General features: G+C 40.3%; 1 long non-coding RNA gene across 1 annotated transcript in view; it reads left to right on the plus strand.

The window, feature by feature from the left end:
* LOC125005660 overlaps positions 1-6,000 on the plus strand; it is a 118,303-nt gene extending 112,303 nt beyond the window's left edge. The window contains exon 4 of the long non-coding RNA XR_007112472.1: positions 5,908-6,000. This is a non-coding gene — a long non-coding RNA (uncharacterized LOC125005660). The remainder of the gene's footprint in view (positions 1-5,907) is intronic.

A 6,000-nucleotide genomic window follows, 5' to 3' on the forward strand; every position in this document is an offset into this window, starting at 1 on the left:
GGAGTAAAACCTTTGCTTCCCCGCTGAAATGGACCGAAGAGAAAAAAGAAAAGGAGAGAGGCAGGGCGACCTGCATCAGTTCTCCTTCACGGGAAAAGCTCTCGGCTGTCAAGAGAACAAAAACACCTTGCATCAGGACTTTACAGGCAGAGCCCTTTAAAGTGGTTAGAAGCCTGAACTGGAGCACAGTCAGCTTTTAGCACAGACTGGAGGAAAGTTTTTTTTTTTTTTTTTTTTTTTTTTTTTTGAAATGAGTTGAGTGAAATGGCTCTTAAATGGGATTTTTTTTGTAACATCCAAAGTTATACCAAACACCACAACACAAAGGAAAAACTCAACATCCAGCATATTCTCTGATGCATCTTAGTAGTTGAAATAGCCCCATATGAACTCATATGTAACCAAACAGCTAGTTAAACACATCTAGATGCATTATGTGGATAATTAAAGATGATTACATTGTCCATCTGAGTACGCAGACAGAGTCTGACTTTTAACCCGTTGTCCTGGTGAGAAGACGGTTCAGGCAAGTTACAGTTTTAACTTGAATGAGATGCGAACACATCCAGATCTCAAAGTTCTAATTTCTAAACTTAATATAATAATAAACCTCAAAATAACTGTTACTATTCACTAAAGAAGCTACTTGGATGAGTGGTGAAACATCTTCTCAAACTCTACCAGTCCAGTTGCCTTCTTAAAAGCTTTTTTGGATATTCTCTTCAGAAATTAGCATGACTGGTGTCTGTTAACAGAAAACTGTCTTTATTCCTGGATGAATGGTACTCTACCAACCCATTATCTGCCAGAGGCTTCAGATTTAATTTGTGAATGAGGGGTGAAACTTCTTAGAGACAGATGTTATATCTTATAATAAGATTTTAGTCTTCACTTACAAGTCATGGTCTGGCCCCAACAAATCCTTCTGATCTACAGCTACAACATGTCCCGTGAAGGTTGCTCAGTTCTGCTGACCACTTGTTTCTTGTTCTCCCTGGAGAAGGCCAAATAAATTCTCATAAACTCTAGGATAGGTTGCTTCAGCACATTATACAGGCCCAGAAACTAGGGCTGGGCGATACTGGGAATTTTGGTATCAATCCGATACCAAGTAAATACTGGACTAGTATCGCCAATACCAATACCGATTTCTTGAAATGTCATGATCGTTTTTTTCTTAACTAATTACAATATAAAACAATTTAATGGTATAAAATTTAAATAATTCCTCGTTTACTACATAGATTGTTTTAGATAAAAAGTCATTAGCGCAAAATAAAGGAAAATAAGAAAAAGGAACAATGTAGACAAAAATATAAATATGACAATGACACAACAACAATGGAAAATAAAGTCAGTAACAGTAGTCAGTTGAGCAAATAAGTAAACAAAACCAACAATGTAATAATAAATGTAAACATTGCTCAGAGAGGGAAATGTTGGCTCATTAATTAATTGTCTTCATCAGTGCCAGCTGTGCGATGCTGCTGTGATGCTAGCATTTGAGTGTGAGGCTCTGTCCATATCCACCTTTTAATACAGATGAGGATGGAGATGCTCCTGCTGCACACAGACTTGGAGAGAAACTGCGCTTGCATTAATTCTGTGACAAGTAATTTGCTGGACATATAGACGAGAAACTGTAACAAAAGTATCAATCGCTAGTATTGATCCGATACCGATACTTAGTATCGATACTATATTTAAACTGATACTGAACTGATACGCCAGCCCTACCTGCCCTACTTCCTGTTTCAAAATCAAACCTTAAACCTAATTTTTATTGTCTAATATTTTGTGTGCTTTAATTTCATATTTTTAAGATGTTTCTCCTTGTTTTTTTATTGGTATGTTTTTATCTATGTATTTTCTGACATACTTTAAGCACAGCACTCTGATCAACATGTTTTTAATGGTTTATATTTATCACTGAAACAGAAGTAGGGACTGGTGTGACGGTTATGTATGGTTCATGTCAGTTTCAGTTCTGGATTTTCATAGTGCATTTAGGCTAGCTGAGTAGTTTTAGTAGTTGGTTGTAGTAGGGCTAAGGTGAACTCTCTGTTGAAAGTCAAACGGTTGCCTGGTGGTTGCATTTAGGGGGGTGACTCCAGGATGCTGGAGCTCGCTGTTAAGCCTTCTTAAGGTGTCGTGGGCTTACCTTAATGAAACATCGGTGAAGGGAGGTGCCCCTAATGTGTTGGCTAGGCTAGTTAGCAGGTGTCTTCAGATGTTTTACTTCCAAACTTGGCAGAGGGCAGAAGGAGTGTTGGTTGAAGTATAGTTGCATGTCCCATCACTTCTTACTTGCTGCTGTTGGCTAAGCTAGTTAGCTGGTGTCTTCTGGTTGGTTGTTAGTTGGTAGCTAACTGCTAGCCTGCTGGTCTGTTTTTCAGTTGGACTGGGCTTCTAAATGTGTTTTGCCTCGGATCATGGCACAAGGCATTGTAACATCTTATCCTGTGTAATGATGAATACGTCATTTTAGGAGACACGGGATCTCCTTGAATTTCTTTAAATTTGTAACAGATAATTGTTGTGTGTTACAAAACATGTTTTTTGCCCAAAACTCTCACACAAGTATGAAGTTATATCCAAAGAACAACCTGAAACAAAGGCAAGAGTTTCCACCAACATTGATACTCCTTTCACATCGAAAATACCGGTCACGTAACGGCCGTGCAACAACATATTTAATTTGTTTGATTGAAAAAATGGAAAAAAAAATCTCTGTCCTTCAGAGATCTGTTTCTTATGGGAGTAGACCAAAACTTTGCTCTGTTTTAGAGCTGCTCACAGCCCTGGAGCTTCTACAATGACACAGTCTGACAGGACATCCAGAGACAAAATCAGAATGTGACACGCAGGTACATCAACGTCATCGTGTAAATTAGCACGATGTGAAAGGGGCTTCAGTAGTTTCTTCAGTTCTTCAAAGACTGGTGGGGAGTTGGGGTTTAAATATAAACATCTGTTGTCTATTGGAAACTTAACGACGACTAGAGTCTGTTAATGACAAGTTTCAGCTTTGTTTGTTTGACTGAGAATCTTTACTGACAAAAGTACACTGATAACATTTTATCCCAAACTTTATCATAATATTCTGAAACATCCTGCACCACATACAGTAGTAGTAGTATACTGAGTCTCTACAAAAGTAATGTAGGTACTAGTAAAATGCAGCTTGACTAGTTGGAAGAGACACACAATCATGGGGTGGGAATTCTAGTTCATATTAGACACTATTTTCTACTGAAGTAGAATCACTGCTATGCTGACGACCTGCTGCTGTATTTGTTCTTTAAACCCGGTGAAAGTTACATATTTAAATGTGTCTGTAAATAAATTTACTCGAGTTGAGCTTGACATTGTTAAGCAGCACTCCTTCTCAGAAAAGGACATTGTCCAAACCTGTTCTCCCACATTATCTTGGTTAAATATTGAAAAAAAAAAAAAAACTACTGTAATACTTGGGTGGGTTTACTTACTCTGAGTGTTGCAGTATTTGTTCATATTTAACCAAACCACAGTCTTTCTCAAGTAGTTTACAGAGTTCCTCCAGGCCTCAGGTTGGTCAACTTTAGCCACAGTGCTGTGAGCCAAGTCGTGGTGTGTTTCTTTTACAGCCTCACAGTAGGAGATATCCGCCCGGTGCTGCTGTGGTCCTGTGACAGGTTCCTCCCCTCCTCACTGACTCATGTTTGTTTGGAGACTTGAGAAAAGTCTGTTTCCTAAACCCGGTTCAGAGCCTTGTTCCCGACATTCGTCTCAAGTAATCAGAACAGGCCAAGTACGTGTGTTCACATCTTAAACGTATTAAAATGAGCCACCACTCCAGATCTGATCTCAGTTTCATGCTCAGTCTGCAAATAGAAGCTGACATCATTACTGAACAAACGGCTGCCGTCTCAGAACAATGAGTCTCTACCTGCTGCTGTTTCTGAACCACAAACCTCCTCAACACAATAAGCTATGAAGTCCGTGTCACCCCCTCAAAAAACGCACACATTCGGTTTATTTATTGTTTACTTATAGTGGAGACCTGCAGAAAAATTCCCAGTAATAAGGTAAAAAAAAAAAAAAAGACACAACTCCATGTTGGCTACTTTAACATCAACATGACACATGGCTAATCAACCACATGTTGTTAAGTTTTGTTTATTAGGAAATTGCATATTACAAATATTTATTTATATATAGATTTTTTTCATTCTTGCTTGGATGTATTTATTTAGTTAGTTAACAGCTACAAGGACAAAGGATGTGTTCACTGGTTTGATCCCGTGTTCCTGCTTCTGTGTTTAGATATTAGCCTCATTCACTTCTGATCCAAACCACTTCTGTTCTTATTTAAACATTTTCCTCCTCTGAACCAGCTGGAGAAGAAATTGCAAAGAAAGCTGCAATCCCTGCTGTAGAAAAAAAAAACAAAAAGAAAGGCTTATTGGTTTCTTTAAGTCATGATCCGCTGTGACTACCTCCCTAGTCCTTGTGTCGAGTATCATAAGAAACATTTATGTTCTGGACAAAATATGGATAGTGAATAAAATTCCCACAGCAATAAAATTAACCTGATTTCCAGCAAATTTGGTTACACAAGGTCAACTTCTGGCCCCTCAAGCTGCTAATTGACACAAAGGTACTCGATCCAAGTACGTGGGCTCGTGCATGTATAGCTCGGCCATATGTGGCGCACCTTCAGCCCACACTCGTCGCTGAAATCACCCCATATTGCCTCCCCCTAAGCGCCACGTCTCCCCCTCTCTCACTTGCACAGTCAGAAATCACAGCCTTGCAGCCAGCACCCCCACAAAAGTGAAAATGAATGTACTCACCACCTGTGGTGGGAGCAGAACAAGAGAGTGGGAGAGGAAGAGGGAGAGGAGAGAAGGAAAAGACATGGCAGCTGTTGGTGACAGTGAGTCAGTCCAACAGGATGCACAGACACATTAACCGTATTATAAAGCTATACGTCTTCACCACTCTGTGCTGGACAAAGTACAGGAGAACGGCCGGAAAAGCTCAAAGTTGGAAGTATATCGTCGCATGCTGGTTGGTATTTGCATGATACACTTGTGCGAGACATTTTATCTACGGAGCCCGTTTCACAATCTTCTCTGATATCGGCACAAAGCCACAAATTCCCAAAGTAGCTCGTCTTTTTCTTAGGTGTGTGAGTGGGAGTGTGTGAAATGTGAGTGTGACTGAATGTGTCTGTGCTGGTTCTGTGAAGCAACATAGTCGTCACTTGCTGTGTGTGTCTGTGCATGTGTGTGTGTGTGTGTGAGGTTTGGCGAGCCACACTGATCCAGAGCTGCGTGTCTCATCCCTCCCACCATTACTCCTGTCAGCAGGCCCCGAAACCACAAACCATCCTGTCTGGAAACAAAGCCATTAAGTCATAACAAGCGTCTCTGTCTCTTCCACCCTTTACTTCAGCTTAGACCTCCTCGCTCCGTCACACTTCACTTGTTCCACATCAGTCGCGCGCGCTGACAAATATATTAGAAGTCTGCGTGTCACAAACGACCTTTAACTGTTCCCATTACCAAAAGATTACTCCTTCGGTAATGTGTCTCTGTCAAAAGTGCAATTTGGTTCCTGATTCTTTTCCCATAACCGTCCCATTTTGAAAACAGAGCATGGTAGAGAATGTTAAAGCTTCATGAACACAGCAAACTGGTGCTCAGATATTTACCCTCAGAGATAAATGGAGGGAAAATCTCATCTGTCTCTTCATTAAGTCGCTACAATTAAAAATATATAGAGATGAAACCAGGTACGCAAAGGTTTGAGAAAACGTGGCGGTCTTGTCTTACAGGTTCTAGCAGTAGATCATTTACTACAAGATGTTTGTTTTGACTGAATTTAACAACGTCCCACTGTGTGTTTTTCCTCTTCAAACAGAGAAGTTCAGCGGCACAACAAAGTTTCACCTCAACGGCTGCGACGTGACCTTCACATGGAAACGGGCCAAGACGAGTGAAGGACGCCGTGTTG

Source organism: Mugil cephalus, chromosome 3 (genome assembly GCF_022458985.1).
Source record: "Mugil cephalus isolate CIBA_MC_2020 chromosome 3, CIBA_Mcephalus_1.1, whole genome shotgun sequence".
Classification (NCBI taxonomy): Eukaryota; Metazoa; Chordata; class Actinopteri; order Mugiliformes; family Mugilidae; genus Mugil; species Mugil cephalus.